Raw genomic sequence first — 24,010 nt, 5'->3', positions numbered from 1 at the left:
TCTTATACTGTCCTATCTGGTTTGGGTCTGGAGATTATGCTAGACACATTGGACAAGTCAGGAATTTCTTTTCATTCTTAAATTCTCTGGAAGACAGTTCAGAAGACCTTATTTTAAAATTATGTGGACCTGTTTCTTGCTTGTTTGCTAGACAGATTTCTAGAACACTAAATCAGTTTTTTAAAGAGTTTTTAATACAAATGATGTCCTAATTCTTTAATCAGTTTTGCTAAACTAAATATTCCTAGGAAATTTTCTATTGTTAAGTATTTTAACTTAATTTGGTATGTAATTCTTCATGGTTTTCATAATAATCTTTAAAAATTTGTTTTGGTACAGTTAAATCCTTTTTAATTCTAGTATCCCTTATTTGTGCTTTTTTGTTTCCCTCAATCTTGCTGAAAGGCTTTACGACTTTCTTCAAAGAACAAAACCATAAGCATTTGATCCTCTCTGTTTAATTATCTGCCTAACTTCTTATATTGGAAAATAAGGTGAATGCTTACTATGTAATTTTATTTTTTCCTCTTTTCTTGCATAAATACTCAAGGCTACTGCAACCCAGTGTTTTAGGTATTACTAAAGTTGGATATACAATGTTTTCATTGATCCCTTGCTTTTGGTAATATTTAAATTCCATTATTATAAATACTAACTTAATCTAAGAAAAATAAGTTCTCTGTATACACTCACACATACACATATTAAACTTATGAGCAACTGAGAAAATGCTAACCAAAGAATAAGATAGCATTTATTCATACTGGTAAACACCAAGTAGTGCTGACAAAGGTGCGAGTAAACCAAAAATTCTCTTAAATTTGGAAAAAAATTTCTTCATGATTATTCAAGTAATTTAAAATGTCAATATACATATATGAAATTGTAGTCAAGCTTGGTAATAAACATGCATCTTGATAAACAACTGAACTGAGCAAATTATAAACAAGACTATACACAGAAATTCTGCTAATAATATGACAATCTGTAAGTCCATCTAAAAGGAACTGCTTAAATAAAGTACAAGTCTCATATAATATACTGATAAATGTATTTTATAAAGTATAAAACTATAAGGGCTCAGACAGATCCATAATGCTTGTTAGAGTAACAAAATATTACCTAAGTCTAATGATAGTTCATTTTTTTATCTATGTAGGTATGCATTTCTATACTTATATCTGCCAAAATGTTAACAATTATTCTACTTAGAACTGTCACATCAGTATTTTTATTATTTTTCTTCTACTTTGTTTAGTAGAGTTTGATTTAAAAAAAAAAACAGCAAATATGTTACGTTTACTATAAAGAAAAATAAAAGTTACTTCCATTTATATATAAACATCAACAATTTGCTCATGGCCATAATCTAATACTAAGATTTGGTTTGATCAAGTGTTTTTGTCTGTTTCTTGAATAAATGCCTGGTATGAGTTGGATTTGTTAAATGTTACCTCCTAACAAAAAGTCAAATTCAAAACTCCAGATAGGAAATAGAAATAGATTTCATAGAAATAGATTTCTATGAAAATGCACTACAGAAACTGCAACAGCTTATTCCTTGCTCAATGGTGTTACGGACAACAATATATTTTCTGTATTTTAGGTCCTATATTTTAGGACTTTTGAGTGGTATTACAAAGCATTACTCCAGCAACTACTACAAATGCAACCTCCAATTATCACCTGGAAAACACTGCCATCTCCTGGCTCTTAAGATGAATTTCATCAAAGGCTACCTCAATTGGCTAATACAGCATGAACACACAGGATCACTATTCTAAAAGTATGATATGCCATCCAAACTAACTTCAGATTCTTTATAAATTTCCCTAAATAGCACAGCACATCAGAAAATGGACAGTCCCTCGACTGTCAAGTAATGAAAAATAGCATTTTGTCTTTTAGAGTGTTCTTTCACATCTGCCTGACTGTACAGTATAAACCCTACAAAAGACGGCTCTTACCTAGAGTTAACATTTAACTGTGCAATAACATCATCAATTACTTAACTTCTAAGTCTTCATTCCCTCTTCTGTAAATTGGTGATACAATCATTTCCATCTCCAGGGTGCTTTAATGAATTAAGTGTGGTTATCCATGTCAAGTACATAGCATAACACCAAGTGTGTATTAAACAGTAGCTATTAACTGCTTGGTAGATCCATAGTTGAGTATTATAACTAAACAGTTTAATGAATTAATAAAAAAACTTGAGAACTGTCAGAGCAACAGATGGGAAACAAAACGAAACAAACTAGATCACAAAAGGTTTGGCAGGGTTCAGCACACTACAGCCAATGGGCCCGTCTCTGTTTTGTAAAAGTTTATTGGAACACAGCCATGCTCATGTGTTTCTGTACAGACTATGTGGCACAGTTGAGTGGTTCTGACAAAGATCAAATCACCCACAAGCCTAACATATTTACTGTCGCTGTTTAAGACAGTTTGCTAGCTTACATCAGAAGGATTCTTAACTGACTTCTACCAGCTCTTTTAAGAACAACTAATACCAACACTCCTCAAATTGTTCTAGGAAACAGAAAGTGATGGAACACTTCCAAATTCATTATATGAAGCCAGTAACACCCTCACACCAAAACCAGATAAGGACACATCAAAGAAACAAAGCTACAGACCAATATTCCTGATAAATGTAGATGCAAAAATCCTTACTAAAATACTAGCAAATCATGTTCAACAATATATTAAGAAGATTGTACATCATAACTAACTTGGTTTTATCCCAGAGTTGCCAAGATGGTTTAACATATGCAAATCAATAAATAAAATTCACCACATCAATAGGATAAAAATCACATAATTATTTCAAAAGATGCTGAGAAAGCATTTTATGTTTGATAAAATCCAACACCCATTCATGATAAAAACACTGAAGAAACTAGAATAGGAGGAACTCAACATCATAAAGCCTCTACATGAAAAACCCAGAGCCAACATCATAGTGAATGGGGAAAAACTGAAAGCATTTCTTTTAAAATCTGGAACAAGACTAGGATATCCACTCTTACCACTTCTAGTTCTTGAAACCACAGCCAGAGCAATCAGGCAAGAGAAGAAAATTAAAGTGATACAAATAGGAAAAGAAAAAGCTAAATTATTTCTGTTGCTGATGATCTGATTCTGTATCTAGAAGACCCAAAAGACTCCACCAGAAGACTGCCAGAGTTCATAAAGAAGCAGTTTACAAACCTGCAGGTTACATTATTGGTGTTTAGGAAAGCTATTGATTTTGTATACAAAATAATGAATCTGCTGAGAAAGAAATAAGGAAAACAATTCTATTCAAATAGTCTCAAAACAAATCCAAACCAAAAATAAACCCTAGAAATAAATCTAACCAACAAGGCAAAAGCCCTCTACAATGAAAATTTAGAACAGTGAAGAAAGAAACTGAAGAAGATACAAGAAGATGGAAGGACTTCCCAAGTTCATGGATAGGCAGAATTAATATTGTTAAAATAGCCACATTAACAAAACCAATGTCCAGATTTAATGCAATCCCCATCAAAATACCAATGACGTTCTTCACAGAACTAGAAAAAAAGCAGTGCTGAAATTCATTTGGAAGAATAAAAGACCCAAATAGTCAAAACAATTCTAAGTCAAAAAAGCAAAGCTGGAGACATCACAATACCTGATTTCAAATTACACTGTAAAACTTCAGTGACAAATGAACTAAACAGACACTTCTTAAAAGAAATACAAACAGGTATACAAAAAAAAAAAAAAAAAAGTTCAACATCTTTAGGGAAATGCAACCCAAAACTACACTTGAGATTTCATTTCACTTCAGTTAGAATGACAACCGTCCAGACTACAAACAATAATAAATGCTAAAGAAGATGGGGAGAACAACAATTTACACTGTTGGTTGGACTGTAAATCACTATGGAAATCAGTATGAAACTCGAAGACAGGATGAAAGCACCATATGACCTAATTATACCACTCCTTGTGTTTATCCTATAGAATTAAAACCATCATAATATAGTGATATATGCACACCCATGTTTATAGCAGCACAATTCTCAGTAGTTAAACTATAGAACCAGCTCAGGTGTCTGTCACTGGATGAATGGCTAAAGAAAATGTGATATATATACACACATACACAATAGAGTTTTATTCAGCCATAAAGAATGAAGTTATGTCATTTTGCAGGAAATGGATGGAACTTGAGAACATTATGTTAAGCTAAATGAGCCAAACTCAAAAATTCAAGGGTTGTGTGTTCTCTCTCATACGTGAAAGCTAGAGAAGAAAAAGAAAGGTAGGGGTCATCTCATGGAAATCAAAGAGTAGAGGAAAGAAACATGGAAAAGGAAGGCGGAGATAGAAAAGGAAAATATTGGGGAATGATACTGGCTAAATTATATTGTTACACTGTGTGCAACTGAAATATGTAACAATGAATCCCACCATTATTTAAAAGTATAATGCACCATTTCCTAAGTCTTGAGCAAACCACTGTTTTTTTTTTTTTTTCTTTTTCTTTTGGTACCAGGGATTGAACTCAGAGCCACATCCCCTGCCCTATTTTGTATTTTTATTTAGAGACAGGGTCTCACTGAGTTGCTTACCACCTTGCTGTTGAGGCTAGCTTTGAACTCACCATCCTCCTGTCTCAGCCTCCTGAGCCACTGGGATTACAGGTGTGCACTACAGCACCGGGCTTCACCATATTTGATCAACCTTAATCCAGTCTATACTCAAAGAAAGGGAATTATTTAAGGATATGAATACCAAAAGGTGAGGATCATTGGGGGTCATCTTGGAGGCTGCCTACCACAACTATTGTTTTAAGATTTACTTCTTGTTGTTCCTGAAAAGCAAGTCCGGGGAGCCTTTGTGGTTCATATATCAGAATATACACCTCAGTTTTTTTTAATGATATGGTGAATCATGTTGAAGTAAATTGAATAAATATGTAAGCCAACTTAAAAAAATAATGCACCAATAAAAAAATGGAAAAAAAAAAGAAATAGTTTGCTGGTCACTGAGCCAGCCCAATGAGGAACTATCAAAAAATAACATTTAGCACTGATTAATGTAAAGTCCACATTTTTTTATTAAATGAACAAAATGTGCATATAACATGACCCTTGATAGGACTGTCATTGAATAAACCAGTATAAGAGACACCTGAGGGAAATCTGGCAGGGTGACATTAAATTATGAGGACTTTTCTGTGCTGGGCCCAAGAGCTTATTCTTTAGAAGATAGTCCTCAGGGTTAGCATTTTGGTAGTCTAGTTACATGAAAAAACAGTATGCCTGGACACACAAAAGACAAGTTAAAGGTTTTTAGTTCTATTCATCTTGCTGTGAGATTGCTCCTTAGTCCATCTAACTTTATCCCTCTATCATCCCTCTGAACCTGAATGCAAGGTGAAGAAAATGTAGGAAGTTCAGCTTTGGGATGATGATTTATCTAAACTAAGCGAAAGAATTACACAGTGTACCACCCATATTATACAAAATATCTAATAAATGCTTAAGTAAAAGCAAAAGTATTTGATGCACAAAATCCTCAATACACTAAGTTTAAAAGAAAATTAATCTTCACTACATGTCTCCATCTACTATTTATGACAATTCAGATATTAAGTCTATAGATTGGTAAGCAGGTACCATTATGTGAATAACTGGCATCATAATAATTGTTATGATTTCTCAAAATCTATTTAGAGAGCCATGATGCTATTTTCATGGAAATCAACAATTCTGAGGGTTGACAAAAACTATCTATTAAAAAAAAAAAAAAAACCCAAACACCAAAACACTAAATAGGAGCATATTTTATGTTTTTGTCAATGAAAAATTGCAATGATGCCTAGAAGATGGTGAGAGAAGATTTAAATAATGCTAATTTTCTGAACCACTCATTAAGGAAAGATACAGTCAATGGCTTATGTTCTCATGAAACAGTTTTGTTGAAAAAACTGAAATATTATGAAATATAAGAATTCATAATTTAATACTAATCCTATCTTAACAATGTTTAAACAGCAGCCTACTTAAGAATAAAACTGTTTCAACACAGAAACAAACTTATCTACAAAGAAAACCTGGATGTAAAGACAACAGACATGATCCTAACAGAAGCTATGTAACTATGTACTAGCTCTGAACTGCTACTAATCTCACTTGTAAAATGCAAACATCATTTACTGATGTTCTGAGGAATTACTGAGCACCTCACAAATTATAATATGTTCTATTTAAAATAATGTCATATCAGTCAATGCTACCATTAGTTATACTATGGGTAACACAGGGGAGGGAGACAGTGTATGAAGTTCTTCGACTTACCATGGAGTTCACCCCTAAAAAATCCACCATTAATTGAAAATATCATAAATGGAAGATGCATTTACTATACTGAATCACTGAGCATCTTAGCAACACAGTCCACAGCAGACACTGGAGGTTTACCATCTTGATCAGATAGATGGCTGACTGGGAGTTGCCCAGAATCTCAAGAGAGTATCCTATTACATACTGCTTGCCAGGTAAAAGATCAGAATTTGAAGTACAGTTTCTGATGAATTAATATGACTTTTGTATTTGTGCAAGTTGAACCATGATAAGCCAGGAACCTTCTGTATTTTATAGAATACAACTTTGAACTGGGAATACAAACTCAAAGGTGAAAAAGTTGGTATACTATATAAGCAACATTTATTTTGAACAGATATCTTAATATTTCTAAATAAGTTGTCTTAACATATGACTTTCAAAAAGACAGCGTTTCATTCTGATTACATAAGAAAGAAAAAGTTGCTCAGAATCATACTACAGTGATAATTACTGCTAAGTATTATCATATAGACACGTTATTAGATTATTAAATCAATGTATTTATCTGTGCAAATTAACTAGGACCATATATATATATATGCTTTCTTATCTAGCCACCAAAGGATTTTTACAAAAATCACTGATAACTTGAGGTATGAAAACAAGCAACACTGAATTAGCTGATTTTTCCCTGGATACTAATGAGGGTGAACTTCTCCAATATTACCAACCACTTATATTTCTTTGAAGGTAACTACTTCAAAGTACTCACATTCACTGTTCATTTTCCTTCTGAGATTTCTGATTTATAAAAGCACTTATATGTAAAAAAATATAATCTCTTCCTTTGGTTAAAAATGATTTATCTATACCTCCACATGTGGCTAACTCCTACTTGTTCTATAGTTAGGCATTACCTTTATTGACTCAATTCTATAATAATAGACTGGAAATCAAAGTATTAGGCCCCATGCTACAATACAGGGATCCAGCAATGAACAAGACCTGAGGGAATAGCGTGTATTCTTAGCACTGAGGGGAGTTAAGAATATAAACTGTTCAGTACTTGGTGTGTGTGTGTGGGGGGGGGCAGTATAGCCAGTGTTGGGAGAATTAAAGGGGAAAATGCTATAAAATTAGGCTAGAGATGAAGGAGGGGCCTAATTGGGTTTTGTGCTATGTTAAGGATTTTCATTTATCTGAAGAGCAATGGTAAGCTAAAAAAAAAAAAAAAAAAAACATGCATTCACATTTAAAAAATATAGCAATACCCCTTTTGGAATAGCATTGGACGATAAGAACAGATAAGAAAACCCACTCATGATATAGTGTAGCAGTCCAGAAGAGAAATGACAGCAGTAACATGAATGAGAGTGGTGGTACTGGTTGAAGATGGGAAGAAACACACAGAAAAAGACAGGTATTTTCAGGAAACTGAATAAACAGGGCTTTGCATTTGATATGGGGATGAGGAAAAGGGAGAGGGAGGATGACTTCAGGTTTATGGTTTAAGCTACTATTATTGAGAGAAAACACTAAAAGGAGGGCATGTCTGCAGGGAAGACAGGGAAAGGAGGAGGGTATTCTGAATTGAAGGAACTAGTGAGACATCTAAGGAGAGATACACAATAATCAGAGAAGAGTGGACTGTTCGGGACTGGTCTAGGTCTAGAGATTAGAAATGAAAATGTGGAAACCCTAGAATAGAAAATAATTAAAATTATCATGGGTAAATGTTTCTTAACAAATCAAAGGAACTGAGAAATCTGATTCCCAAGACTAAGCCAGTGTCACCATTCTGAGTCCCACTACCATGCCATCATGCATACCCCGATCATAGCAGTTTTCCATACCATGCTCAATATCCCCATCTGTAAAATAAGGCAGATAACAGAACCTACCAGAGTGCTGTGAAAATTATGTAATTGGACACAATACCTTTATTTTATTTATTTATTTATTTTTATGTGGTGCTGAGGACTGAACCAATGAAACCACCATTTGACCCAGCTATCCCTCTCCTTGGTCTATACCAAAAGGACTTAAAAACAGCATACTACAGGGACACAGCCACATCAGTGTTTATAGCAGCACAAATTAAACTGTGGAATCAACTTAGATGCCCTTCGGTAGATGCATGGGTAAAAAAAAATGTGGCATAATATTCCACATAATGGAATATTACTCAGCATTAAAAGAGAATAAATCATGGCATCTGCAGGTAATGGATGTAGTTAGTTAGGGAGAGGGAGGATGACTTCAGGTTTACGGTTTAAGCTACTATTTATTGACAGAAAACACTAAAAGGAGGACATGTCTGCAGGGAAGACAGGGAAAGGAGGAGGGTATTCTGAATTGAAGGAACTAGTGAGACATTGAAGGAGAGATATACAATATCTCTGGAGTTAGAGAAGATAATGCTAAGTGAAGTTAGCCAATCCCCCCAAACCAAAGTTTTCTCTGATATAAGGAGGCTGATTAATAGTCGGGTAGGGACGGGGAACATGGAAGGAACAAACAAACTCTAGATAGGGCAGAGGGTGGGAGGGAAAGGGAGGGGGCATGGGGTTAGAAATGATGGTGGAATGTGATGGACATCATTATCCAAAGTACATGTATGAGGACACGAATTGGTGTGAATATACTTTGTATACAACCAGAGATATGAAAAATTGTGGTCTATATGTGTAATACGAATTGTAATGCATTCCACTGTCTCATATAAATAAAAAATTATTTAAAAAATTTTAAAAAGAACAGCAAACAGAAAAAAAAGAAAGTAAATTTTCATATTAAGTGCACAGCACAGTACTTGCACATGGTAAGCATTTAAATTTAGCTATTCTCACTGTTACTATTATTATCCTTTCTTCATTTTCCATGGACAGAGAAATGTTCAAAAATGGCAAGGATTTCTAGTTACTCATTGCAGTCCTCAAGTTTTGGAACACATTTCTTCAAATTTAAAAGCAATAGATAAGATAAAAGAATATAATTTTGACGAATCTGGTAAGTGAAATTAGTATTAAAAAAATGCCTAAATTTAACCATGAATTTAAAAATATTCAATAACAAAACCATTCCAAATCAAAACAAATAGTAGTTGATTGTGAGGTTTTTCTTTGGGGAGGCAATATACGAGGAAGATGGTGATAGAAATAGAAAAAGAAAGACTGACCAACTACACATTATGAATATTTTGCTAAATTTTACTTAGGTAACTGCATAAGCAGGAAAATTAGAATACAATAGATGTGGGTATTAAATTTGAAAATTAAGTTTTAAGATGTTCACCTCAATTAAATTGCAAGGCATCAGTTTTTAAGTAAGTTTCACACATGTCCCTAGTTTTACTTATTATAGATGGCCATTTAAAAACTGGAAATTTTCTTTCTTTACAGAGAAGTTTGACATTTGTCCTAAGTTACCGATAATAGAAGACTACAATTTATGAGGTTAATTTAGTCATTAAACTAATATAATTTTAAAAATTATTTTTATTTACAAGTATAATTGTTAATTCACTGGGTAGCTAATGGCAGAACAAACACTCTTCTAGCTTCTGGTCAGTGTTAGGGCTGGTGTCCATTAAGATCAAACTTCTCTGTATTCTGATTTTTATTAAGGGTTTGAATGCAGGTTCAAACTTGAGCCATTGACAGCAAGAATTTAAGAGAAAGCACAGCAAGATGAAAACACAAGTGAAATATCCTATTTGAACAGTTTTCTTTCAACTGCTTTTATAGGGTTACCTTTTATATAAAAATTTGCTTTAGTGTAGACAACTCATTTCAAGGTCTCATACATGGATGTTAATTTAAGAAAGGGATTATGAAATTAATTAATTGGAAAAATAGTATAAAACTTTTATAGTATCAAACTTTCCTTGTTAAAAAGAGCAAAGATTAAAAAAAACAACATACATAAAGCAAACAAATTACAGAATATTCTTTCCTCATGTAAGCACCATTAAGAATTTCTTGTTTGAGAGTTGAAAGTTACTTTAAAAAAGACAAATACAAAGAAAGTGGCTAGAGATCAGAAGAAAGTCAATTTTTAAAAAATTTAAAGTCTGGACAAAGTCTTTAAATTAACTTCAAGTAGCACAACAGTAAGGTAAGAAATTTGGTGATAATATTCAAGCAAAAGGAAGGGTTCTTACACAGAAGATAACTGCAAGAGTGATAAGGAAGTTTTTCAGTTTGAGCTATATTAACTAAATTGCCCTTACTGTAAACAAATTACCCATGGCAGACTAACTTTATAAAGAAAAGGTTTACTTAGCTCACACTTTTAGAGGCTCAAGGGCACAGCATGGTATTGACATCAGTTCTGGCGAAGGTTTACTTACTTACTGGCAGAGTGCGGAGGCAACTGAGAATCATCACATCATGAGACAGGGGGCACACCTGTTTATGTGTGTCTGTTCTCTGTTCTGTTTCTCATAAGACCACCAGGATTTAGTCATGGGGACTCCATCCTACCTTATCTAAACCTAATCACTTTCCAAAGGTACCACACCCTAAATAACACAGAGAGAAAAGAAATTTTCCACCCTCAAACCATCATTAACATAAAACTTTTGGATCACACTCTTGATTGAGTGAGGAATGGGGACCATATTCAAACCATAACAGGAACACTGGGTAAGGGGGGAAAAAAAGAAAAGAAACAAACAAAGACTATGAAGAAGCTCCCCTCCCACTACTTCCAAAATATTAACTAAATTTGATAGGACTCTCTAATTTTTAAACCCATTTTAAGATGCTTCTAAAGGGGAGCTAGTTGAGAACCTACTGGGTTCTCAAAAAAGGTAATCAAAATAATGGAATTTTCTTTTCAGTAAGTCCCTTAAAATGGGGCTATATTCTTACATTATATCATAGACAACATCAAGATTTCCACCCTCTCTTTACTAGGTCTTGTTTCCTGAACTCTGATTTATACTGGAAACTAACAATCTCCTTCTGCCTCTACACAGTATGTAAAAATGAATGGCTTGTTGCTGAATCCAATGGCACACCTGAAACTCCCTCCTACCAGACCTCTCCAGAGCCTAAAGCACCGGGAACCTCTTATTCTCAAAATTCTCCCTCCCTCTCCCTCCCCATCCCTAGCTTCTGAGGCATGTCCCTTAGGTTCTCTACCCATCTCAAATACTTTTCTGTGGGCCCCTTACACCAGAACTTCTTAATTGAAGTCTAGGACAGTTCCTGAAAAGCTTGAAGCAACAGTTCCTGAGGTGAGGAACCCCTTTGAAATTGTATACAGATGAGTCTGCTTGTGTGCCTGTGGAGGCCACTGTTTTCCCCACATTCTCAGACACGTCTAAGATACCTGCATGTTACAAACCACTGCCTTACATCCCTGTCCTCTTGAAGCTTTCCAGGCTTCAATTGCTACCCATAAGCTTACAGCTGCCTATGTTAATCCTGATCTATCAGAGATTTGATTCCACATTCCCAAATATTTATTAGGCCTATCTATTAAATTAAAACAATACATCCAAAACAAAGCTCATTGATCTCCTTAAAAATACTTGTTCTCTCTTTAATTTTAGTAAATGGAGCCACTATCCAATATTCACATGCCTGAATCAGAAATTTCAGAATCCTCCACCCGGTACTCAGAATCTTTCATCTTTCAATTTTTCCTTATGCCCAGTTCACTTTGATTCTAGCTTCTTTTCTGCATTCAAATCAAGGTTTATTTTAGGCTTTCTTACATATCATTATGGCTACAACCCTATAATGGAACTCTTCACTGCAGATAGTCTCCAAAATCTAGTTCATCTACCAAACAGCCACCAGAATTATCTTCCTATTTGTACCATATTCCTACTTAAAGAAATATCTCTTGGCTCTTTTAGAAGAATATAACAGAATCTAATCTGCTTGGCTTCAAATGCAGTGTGCATCCCATTTCCAATTTTCTTTTTATAATCTAATCTTTCACTTCCAATATACCTTAACATTCTCAACTTTTTACTATTCCAGCTTACAATGGCTGACTTTCAAGATTTTATACCTGCCTAGAATGCCCTTTCCCCACTCCTTCAAATAACAAACTCTTACTTTTAATTGCACTTAGTATGTAACTGATGTGAGCCACAGCCTGTGGGTATACACTGGGAATACAGCTCAGAACAAAATCATCAAGCAAGAAACCTCATAGCAGTTATATTCCAGTGGAAGAAAACAAGCAATAAATAGGCCAGCAATTTTTTAATCAGAGAATATGATCGAGGAAACAATATGATAAAAGAAACTTTAGGAGGAATGATCTGGGGAAGGCATTTCAAACATCTTAGAGATAAGAAATGATTTTTAAAATGAGATCTTGATGGATAAGAGGGAGCCAATGAACACTTGAAGAGGACTCAAAAATGAGAAGTCCTATCTGTATTACAACAGCCTACTAGATCACAGGGACCCAGCTTCCTGAAGAAAACTGCTTTGTTTATTTATTTATTATTTATTTATGGTACTCTGGATGGAGCCCAGGGTACTCTAACACTGTGCTACATCCTTTTTATTTCTTTTATTTTGAAACAGGGTCTTGCTAAATTGCCCAGACTGGTCTTAAACTTGCAATCCTCCTGTCTCAGCCTCCTGTGTTACCTTGATTACAGATCTGTGCCATAACACCCATCTGAGAACTGCTTAATTTAAATATGTGTCTTTAACTAGATCTTGACTCAGTAACTAGCACTTGGTTCTAAATGCAATAAAATATTGCTAAATTAAATAAATATTTTAAGGACAAATTAAGGAAAGAATTGTGGGGCTGAGGGATAAGTAGAAAATGCAGACATTTATCATGACAACAATAAGAATTTTAAAGATTAGGATTTATACTTGTATACCTGATATAGTGGCACATTGCCTATAATCCCAGCTACTCCAGAGGCGGAGACAGGAGGATCTGAAGTTTGAGGTCAGACTGAGCAACTTAGTGAAACTCAAATCTTGAAAATATAAAGGGCTGGGGATGTAGCTCAGTGGTAAAGTAGTTGTGTAGAATGCTCAAGGGCCTGAGTTTAATCCTCAGTACTGCAGGGGACTGGGAAGATTTACCTTGTAAAAAAGAATAAATCAAGAGGCATGCATTTGCATCATTAATATATACATGAATTAAATGATTATCCAAGTAGTTTCACACTATACATGAAAGTGGAATTTGCAGCCCCAAAGCACTCAAATTTTCAATTTGTCTTATGTAGCTGGAATTGTCAAATTATTTCCCTGATTAGGTAACCTCAATATTTGGTTTTAGCTTTACTAGAAATAAAGCTACCTGACCAAGCCAAGTTATTACGTGTTTGAGTTAGGACTTCCAAATTCTAAAGGGCAGCTGTATTCAGGAATATTTGCAAATACAGAAATACATTTATGATACAAGAAAATATTATTTTAATTAAAATATACACATGGACTTTCAGCACTATTTACATTCCATTTCCTTCCCCCTAAATGTTAACCTCTCCTCTATTTCACCCCCCAGGGTCTAACTCATCCATATCTTACAGTTATTCCATGAAAGCTGAAGCCATCATACAATGACTGTCCTGTCAGTCACTTTCAGGATATCAGTTACAGGAATTGATGATAAAGTCATTACTCTTCTATTTAAAAGTAAGAGTGAGGATACAACACAAGACAAAGATATAGATTTAGACATCTGAAACACTTTCAAGTTTAACAGGCCCAAACCAAAAATCTAAAAAGGGTAAATCAAGAGGTACACATTCTTCATGCATACACGGATTAAATGCACTCATGTATTACTTGTCAGATAGGATATATCCTGAGAAATGTGTCAATAGGTGATTCTGTCACTGTGCAAACATCACAATACACTTTCACAAACATAGATAAAATAGCTTCTGCTACACACCCAGGGTATATTGTATATATAGCCTGTTGCTCCTAGACTACAAAATCCACATAGCACTTTACTGTCTGAATACTGTAGGTAACAATCACACAATGAATGGTAAATACTTGTGTATCTAAACATATATAAACATAGAAAGGGTACAGTAAAAATGTGGTAACAGCAATTTTTCAATTCCATTATAATCTCAAAAGACAAGAGTAATACATGCAGCCCTTCATTGACCAAAATGTCATTAAGCATAACTATAATTATCCAAGTAGTTTTGTACTGCATATTGAAGTGAAAGTTTCAAGATTACTGGTCAGTCAAAGGTTTTCTTTGCTACACTGACCTAAAGATTTATGTTAGCAATATGCTGCTGAGAAGATGATAAATTATTCATAAATATATTTAATCTACTGAGCCATGTCATATCCCTTACTTCATATCCCCCAAGAATACAGAACAGACTGCTTTTGAGATTAGCACACAAAATCTTAAGAAGGTCTCATGAATTGGTGACTGCCTTTAACATGGTTGTGCCTCCTGTGACCACCAAAGGTGCCCAACTGTGGTCAATTAAGGGATTCCCAGCATAACTTCAGTAGGCTGTACAGACACACAAGTAATGGGATGCCCAAGAAATGCACTGGAGCCATAAGCAGATAAGAGAAAAGGGCTCTATGGCAAAACATAAGTATCTGACAAAAAGGATGGAGTCGTTTTTGTTCTATAAAAGCATCAGGTTCACCAGGAGTCTCAGCTAAGGTTCAAATAATAATTTGCTCTATAAATGTCGACTATTGCCATAAATCAAATACTCATCTTATTTGCACTTTGGGGTTACATATTGGCTTTACTGTCTTGATATTTGAAGGACAGCAAGCAACATCTGTCCCTGAAAAAGACTGTGGTGGAAAGGACAATAGGGAAACATTAACAATGTGTTAGACCTTTGCTCAAAACAGGGAAGTTTTATTATAGACAATAGTATTGACATCCTGGAGACTTGCTGTATTAAAAGTTTCCCAACACAGTCCTCAGGGTATCTGAAATTAAAGAAGCTCTATCTCTACATCTATAATTTTTTTGGCAAAGTAGTTGTGATCATTTCTTCTCTTTTCTTAGTATTTTTCAGATCTATAATAAATAATGATAACAATATTATATCAATACTAAGCTAATTCTTGCCAATCTAGTTGCTCAACTAAATCAATGGTCTCAATTAGAATTCACTTTCTTTGAACAGAAAAACAAAAGCCACACCTCTGAAGAGAAAACAAATTTGCTAATCTCCTTAGTGTGTAGAATTTTATAAAAAAAAAACCTAAAATGAATAAAACTAGCACAACATGGAAAAAGGAATTACAAAACATTATCTCTTCACGCTTAAAGAGCAATACATTTAATAGTATATTTCATATACACTTTATAATGTACATTGTATAAAAATGTATTTCAAGTAATAAACAAGACCTGGATATTAGACAAAACAGAAGAGTTTAAAATTCATTTTGTTTAAGCAGAAACACTTTTTGTCAGTAGTTTCAAATGTTCATACATTTAAACCAAAACATTTGGACTTAACTTTAAAAGTTCACTATCTCAATAGCAACTTAAACAAAGCTGGAATTATCAAATTATTTCCCTGCGTAGGTAGCCTCAATATTTGGTTTTAGCTTTACCATAAATAAATAATTCTATAATCCTACAAAGTCATTCTTAACCACTTGAACTACTGGGGAAAAGCAGCAATTTCAGCAACTTCTAAAATTACAAGAAGGCTACCATTTAGAACATTTACAGTCACACAGAAAACTCAAAGTTAAATGGACTGGCACTAACAAGCTTCAAGTTTACCATCAATTAAGGTTGTATAAGTAAAAAATAGTGTCTTCTAAAGACTAATTCTGCTAAATGAAACCAGTGGAGTCTATTCCTTTTATTCAGAAGTACCATACTGCTAAATAGTCAAGTCCACAGGAAAATAGATTTCAATAGTTGCAACTTGGTGCATCTGGCTTTTGTTGGCCTTCCTTATCCAAGAAACATAGATGTCTCTCTTTACTTAGCCCATCTGCCTCAAGTGATAACCCGATGCCTGTGTGACTATTCAAAATTTTTAAAAAGTACTCTCCGCTTCCAAAATCTAACAGCAGAGATGAGTCCAATGGTTCAAGATCAAAAAGAACAGAACTTCAATGCTTCAGTAAAAAGCCTATGAACAAAAGAAACAAAGCTTTCAAGTGATCTAATGGTTCACCTTTAACACACTACCTAGTACCACTGCTGACAGCACCTGCTATGGTATCTGCTAATATTTTTTTTCAAATCAAACTGAAGTTCTAAGTGCTTCACATTTAATTCTCACAGCAACCCTGTGAGGTAATATTAATATTAATTCCACAGTGCGGATGAGGAAACTGGGGCTCAGGACAATGAAAAACACTCCCTAAGACCTTACCATTATTGAAAAGCCATGATGCAGAACACTGGCAACTTGTAGCCATAGTCCATACTCTCAAAAGTTATACCAACTCTAATCCCATTTATCAGGAGGAAGAGTAACACCCTATTTTTTGGAACTATTTAAGTAATGGAAACAAATGGTTTACTTTAAGATATTCTAAGTACCCAGAGCTAGGGAGTTACACCAAATCATACCAAGGCCAATATCTACAGATAGATACTTATTGTGCTAGTCATAATTCAAAACTAACATCACCCACATATATCCTGAGAAAACTCTGTCCTTAACTTCATCTGATTTTCAGTATTCTTTATTAATGGATAATGCTTCATGGTAAAAGTAACCTAAAACCACACTTTGTGCTCCCTTTTTTGATGAAATTTTATAGTTATCGACTCTCACATGAAAGTACATCTGAACTGTGCCAGAAATCACATCAGTGATTTTTAACATTTAATAGGATCCCTAGCATAATATCTAGCATAAAACCAGCCATGTAAACCAAATTGCCCTTTAGTAACAACAAATAAGACCAGATAAACAAAACTTTTGTTGTGACCTGATTCCTTTCCATTAATAACATAATACTGGAATCTTGTTTTTTCACAACTACACAAAAACCCACAACTCCATCTCTCTCCTAAAGAAAAGCCTGTGTCATAATACAAAAACCAAACTTGTCTGTCTGGCCTCAAAAAGATCTTAGATATGTATATAGACTTTCACCCTTTTGAAATATCCCAAAGTGGTAGTCATATGATGACAGCAAATCCTGTATCTGCTCAAGTTATGGCAGCCAACCATTGTTTTTATTGTTTCAACTGGTTAAAACAAAGCCCTAGTCATGTTTTAGAAATTTTGGCTGCTTGTAACTTGCAACCCTAGAGCCACGAAAAAATTGAAATTTTAGGCATCAAGAACTAGATTCCAAAAAGGTTCTCTTCATCCACTGGATGAGTGCCTGAAGCAAAATAAAAATAAACATATTTATCATCAAAATACACAAGGATACAAACAATACACTGTGATGGTGACTCATAGACCTAACCCTCAAGAAACTTGTGTTTTAGCAGGCAAGATGACATCCATACACTAGTAATTACAGTACTAGGCAGTGTGTAACAAAGTATTAAAAAATTCAAATTTGCGTCTATAGTGTTTTGTTACCCATGTTTTGTCATTTCTCTGGGATAAGTGCACAAAAAGTACCTGAAGGGAAACATATATTTCATCCAGCTTTACACACCTGAAGAGGCAGCAAGCATATAAAAGGTGCAATAAAATGAGTATAAATTTCAGAAAATCTTTATATTAGTCCAAATGTCACAGTATGGCTAAATATTCAAAGCACTACAAAGTTTTGGTAGTGACCCTATGAAAACATTTTACTGTAAATTTCTTCTAAAATCAATTTAAACTTTATTTTTCATAGCAATAATTTCATCACATGGTCTATGATGCAACAGAAGGAAATCAATCACCAGGTTATTACTGGCCTCCTTTACTTAAAAACAGAATTCACCTACTTAGCTAGACTGTACAGTATTTGCTGATTAAAATAACATTTCACACCGAAGGTAAGAAATGACATGCTCCCAAAATATTCAGCTATGTTTTGCTATTTATTTTACTTTATAGCAAATTCTGCATATTCTATACATAGATACATTCTCAAAGATTTCGGTGTAACAATTTCCCATGTGAAGAAAAATGTGCAAAATTCACTTAAGCAGTTCCCTCAAATTTGGCAAAATGTAACTTTATTCAAATACATGCAAAATGATCAAAAAGAGTTGTATTAATTTTTTAGGATAAGAATTAAAATATATAGCAGACTCTACATTACCCTTTTACTTTTAAAAGAGTGATTATATCTACAACTCCAGTATTACCACTTGGACTTCTAAAGGCCTTTTATTTTGAAAACTTCAAACATTTTCCCATGCCTTATTTCAATATGATCTTTTGATTCTTGGATAATTTTCTTACCTGTTATATTTTCAGTCAATAGTTATTCAAAATGAACACAGGTCATCTGATATGACCACTCCAATTCTCCACTAAAGGAGAAAAATTCAGAAGGAAAATAAAACAGATGAAGTAGCATTAATGAAAGTATATACAGGCTAAGGGCATATATTGAAAATTACATTAAAACAAAACAAAAAAACACCAGAAAAAATACAAATGGTATAAAAAATCATTTTTGCTTGGAGCACAATTAAGTAAGGAGAGAAACTAGGACAATACCAAACGATAGGAATGTTTGGGCAGAATGCAAAAAAAGCAGAAATTGTATTATTAATAAAGGTGGAAGCTAGGTGTTGATCCCCTCTCACACTCAAAATGGACAGAAGACTCAGCAAACAAAGTCCACGGGAAGTGAGTCAGATGGTAGCCCTGAGGTCAAAGGAGTTCATTAAGTCTCATATATACTATGAAATAAATCTTGGGAGTCAATATCCACAAACTCAAGTGAGGTCATCTCAGAATATCATTCATAGAACAGCCATATTAAAAGATTAAACAATAGCATTTGATTCATTAATCCAAAGATCACAATATTGACTTTTTCTTCTTAAGAACGCAATTCATTTCCCAATGTTCACATTTCCCATTCCTGTTAAAGGAAACCACCCACTTCTTCACACATACATTAAATTACTTCAACTGGAGACACTGAACCTCAATTCCAGATTAAATATAAATACTTAAAATGAAATACAGGACTCAAAACTCCTATTCTGGCTATTCCTCATTTAGGAGAGCCCATAGTAGCAGGTCATTACAATTACAATACATTACATAACATGAAAAGTGAATACATAGCATGAAAAGAAGTGGGACTGGGGGTCAAGATGACACTTTTTTCCTTAAGAGAAGTCAGTCTTAAGCAAAAGAAATGGAGGACAAAACATAAGCTGTGTTGGACATAATTGCTTCTGTAACAATTTCATTTTCATCATTAATCTTCAGTTTTACATAAAGAGCTTTGTTACCACTGACCACAAAAATGTTATTATTGCAGTATGTATATTCGACCTTTCCAGTGTGCCACATAAAAGTCTCATTTACTGACCTAAAATGGTTTAGGAAAGTATAAAACCGTTAAGTAGTTTGTAAAGCTAAAAAGAGAGCATAAACTAATGAATAATTGGGTATTTCAAACTCTGAATAATTCTTTCAACCAGATAGTGTTAAAAGTCACTTTTCAATTTGAATGAACTGCCATTTTCTGATACTTTGAAAGAGACAGAAAATGTTCTTAACCCTAAACACAGAAGCTCACACTAGTTACTGCCAGTGTCGCTTTGGATCTGCAGGTGACAGATGCAGTCGGAGTTCACAGATGTGGACTCGCTGCAGTTTGCGTCTTATTGCAATAAGCACACTGAGAGAGCCTGCAAATGCACATCTCCGCAGGAGAGCTTTTTTAAAAACCGTCATTCCCAATTCGATTTATTTTTAAGGCTCTTATTGGCTATTACTAAGCTATTATCCCTACTCTCATTCTTACCCTATCCTACCCACAATTCGGTCCCAGATCCTTATTCATCAAGCCTAATTTTGGTTCAGTAATAACAATGATAATAAACTGGGGCTGTTAACACTGGCAGCACCAGGCGCCCATGAAGCCGCTATCTGGGAGCCTTCCCGCTGCTGCAGAGGCCACTTGAAGTTTTCTGGGAAGCAACGGACCCCAAGCATCTTTGCAGGGTTCCTCTATTCCCAGGTTGAGGGTTCCACAGAGACAGACGGGGAACTCCCTTCCCGGTCTTTCCCAGCGGTGGTTTACCCCACACCCGACTCGATAAAGATCCTAGGCAGGGACGCCCCACCCCCACCCCGTTATCCCTAATGAGATGCCCCCAAATCATTCCCGGTCCTCCTAAGACTGGTCCCTCCCTCGGCCACCGGGCCAGTTTCCCACATCTCGCTCCTCTCCTCCAGTCCCCGCCCCCGCACACTCCACCCGCAGCGCGGCCCTGGCTCGGCACACGCCCGCCCGGCGACCAGACGCCCCGCGGCCGGCGCTGGGGCCGCCCAGTGGCCCGCCTCCCCCCGCCCAGGATCGCCGACGGGGTTACCGTGGGAAGACGGGGCGGCCGCAGAGGACGCGGCGGCAGCGCTGCTGCCGGTTGCGTCGGATGCGAAGGAGAAGCTGGAGCACAAGAATGAAGATGAGGCGGGCGCGCTCCCCAGTCTCCATGGAACTCCCGCCCCGGCCCGTTGCTAGGAGCCCCCGAGGCTCGGGCTCCGTCTTTCGTGCTTTGTTGTTCCGGGTACAGGGCGGCCCCTGCTTCCCCGCGACAATAAATAGACCAGACGCGGAGGAGCATAGAGACGGCGCGCAGGGGCTAGAGCGCCACCGGACAGGGCGCTCTGGGGCTCCTCGCTAGCCACTCATTTCCGGCTCTCTCTGCTCCCGTCACTTTTCCCCGCCCCTGTCCCCTTTCCCTTTTCCTCCTTCCTAGTACCAAGAGTCCGGCCTCTCCTGACCTCAGGTTTAGCGAGGCTGGCGTGACATGGGGCGATGTGTGGTCTTTGGCCGGACTTTTTTTTTTTTTTAACTTGAGAATCGCTTGAAAAGATTGTAAATAATCCGCATCCCTCGTATATTTTTAGTTGATTTCTAAACGTGTAATTTCTGGGTACTTTATACATAAATGGACTTTAAGTTTATTTTTGTCAAACCTCAGAACTTTCTTGTCCGTTCAATTTATGCAAAATGCCTTTCGTATCACAATTAAAGTAGTCTTTAACCACTAAACGATTCTGTCACTATTTTAGTCAAACGCGTTAATTTACGACGTCGCGATAAAGCTCTTACTGAGAAATTCGAATCCTAGTCCTAAAAGAGAGCGGCAGGGGATGATAGAAGGATGGAGAGAGAAAAATGGACGGATAACGAGGGAGCTTATGCCACTTCTGTCGCCTGTTCCTTCGATAGTCCTTACTCAACTTGGGTTTACGGTCCAAGCTCTCCCTCGGGCGGGGGCGCTTCGGAGGCTTTTGCGCCGGGTAGCCGGATGCCGGAGTGGGAGGAGGGAGAGCGCGGCTGCCGGCGGCGACCGGCGCTGCGCGGAAGCGGCGGATCTGGCCGGCCGGACTTTGGGAAGGGGCTCCCACTTAAGCGGGGCGCCTGGAGACTGAGACCCTCCTGCGGTTCTGCGCCCAGGTAGCCCTGCAGCGACCCGGGGAGCCCCGGGCGCACACTCGCCGGTTTGAACGGTAGCACCGGGACCCGAGTGCGATCTCGGGGCTCCTCGGGGGTGGCGGAGAGGAGCTGCCCGCGGGAACGAGACTCATAACGGCCCCGGGGGCGCCGCCGCGTGGAACCCCGCTCCCAAGCGGGCGCGGGTCTCTGCTCCCCCAGCTGGCCTGCAGCCTTTGATCCCGGCTGAGCCAATGGGTAGCCCCGATTTAATTATTAAAAGACCATGCATGAGATGGATTCATAGGTGCCTGGCTTCCGATTGTTGTGAATCAAGAATGCAGATGGAAATGCCACTGAACATTTGAAGAAAACACAGGCAGAATTCTGAGGGGAGTTTGCAGCTACTGGGGTATTTAATTATTTATCGGATCTCCAAGGATACCTCTTGATCTTTTGCTTTCCACTGAGTGTGAAAAGCACTTTAAAGCTCTGTAGACCGATTGGATTTGTTTCGAAATCTAATTTTATTTTTAAGGAATATTAAATAATTGTATCTTGTCTTAGATAGAATGAAGAAAATAAGAAACTGGGTTAGAAAATAATGTTTGTATTATACTTTTCAACCTATTTCTAAAAGAATGGGAGTTGGAGGGAAGCACATATAATGTTCCAGGAAGAGTGAACAGGATATATGAGAGCTTGCTGTGCTGGGAAATTAGCATGGCTAAGGCATCTGGAACATGGGAGAGAGAAGAGTGACAATAGAATTTGAAGATACATTAGGACCTTAAAACCCGGCAGTACCCTGTAGGCCATAAGAAGAGTTTGGGTTTTCTTCCAAGTGGTAGGAAAAGTAAGGTTGTAAGGTAGAGAAAAATATGACCTATTTACCAAGGCAAAGGCAGGAGCAGTGGAATGCTCTATTCCAGTAACTATTGCCACTGCTGAAAAGTCCATTTTATAATGGTGACCTATTCCAAAGCCCTTACAAGACACTGGCCTTTAAGGAGACCAGCAACAAGATGGCTAGAACCAAGCATCCCAATTTCTTTGGGTTCCCTTTTGTCATGGATAAGTCAACCATTTTCTTCTCTACCATAGTTTCTCACTATGGAGGTGAATGTGGTTTCACTGCAAACGCCATTTTCTGTTAATAATAGACTTTTTGAATACTTATATGCTATCAACAACTATTTCTCTAACCAAGAAATTCACTTCAAATGAAAGAAGTAAGACACTGAGATAAAGTTCATAGGACTCATTGCTTTTTTAAAGTGCCCCATTATTCATATGCCAGGTAAGAAACAATGCACTCTAAAGTAGAATACACTATGTTCTAAGGCTCTAGATTAATATAGAAGTTGACATCTGGAAATGGGTAGATGGAAGGTCCAGTTCTAACATGTAGAATTGGTTTAACCAAGGTGCATTTGTAATGGTGAGGAGCCATCCATCCAGGCTAGAAAAATTGCAAGTATTATTGGTTATTTCAGTGCTATTGAAAATGTAATATACAGACCAAAGCCAATCTGCAAGCCATAGTAAGCAGCAATGTTATGAATATAGAATGTTCCTCTTAATAGAGGAACATTTTAAAACTTTTAACAATTTGACATTACAGTGGCATCCAAGCAAGCAATTTTCTATTTATGAAAGCATTGGTGATGGGTTGGTAACTAAAAAACAACAACAACAACAACAAATGAATCCTTTATCATAGACAGTTTGAGACATTGGTACATCATTTGTTATACTCAGTAAAGATCTAGCTTTAGGGAACATGACAAAAAAACAAAAACAAAACAACAACAAAAACAACAGGCTGTTAGGCTATTGGGAAATGTTGACTGCTTCTTGTCTCCCTTAGTGCTAAGAGGCGTGTGATTCAGCATGGCTTTTCCAAAAGAGACAGGCATTTAGTGGGTAAAAATCATATTGCATTGTTCCGAAGAGTTCTTGCTGCCAGTGGGTTAGTTATCCTATCCTGACATTATGGTTTGGATGTGAAGTGTCCCCCAAAAGCTCACATGTGAGATGGTGCAAGAAGATTCAGAGGAGAAATGATTGAGTTGTGAGAGTCAACCCAATCAGTAAATTAATCCCCTGATAGGTATTAACTGAGTGGTAACTGAACTGGTAAAGTGTGGCTGGAAGAGGTGCAAATTAGGACATGGCTTTGGG

At 36.5% G+C, this 24,010-nt stretch overlaps 1 protein-coding gene across 2 annotated transcripts in view; it reads right to left on the bottom strand.

Moving 5' to 3' along the window:
* The window catches only part of Tbpl1 (TATA-box binding protein like 1), a 31,112-nt gene extending 10,094 nt beyond the window's left edge, over window positions 1-21,018 (bottom strand). Inside the window, exon 1 of one of the 2 annotated variants that reach the window (XM_046449839.2) lies at window positions 20,760-21,018. The gene's annotated coding sequence lies outside the window, so the exon portion shown is untranslated. Of the gene's footprint in view, window positions 1-13,188; window positions 13,400-20,759 lie in introns of those variants that run through there. The other variant, XM_058581372.1, reaches the window with a different exon arrangement.
* Between the last annotated feature and the right edge of the window lie 2,992 nt (window positions 21,019-24,010).

This window comes from Marmota monax, unplaced genomic scaffold (assembly GCF_021218885.2).
Source record: "Marmota monax isolate L192 unplaced genomic scaffold, Marmota_monax_Labrador192_F-V1.1 WCK01_AAM20220418_F8-fsc00030, whole genome shotgun sequence".
In the NCBI taxonomy this organism is placed as follows: domain Eukaryota; kingdom Metazoa; phylum Chordata; class Mammalia; order Rodentia; family Sciuridae; genus Marmota; species Marmota monax.
This window is presented reverse-complemented; position numbering and strand designations above follow the sequence as displayed.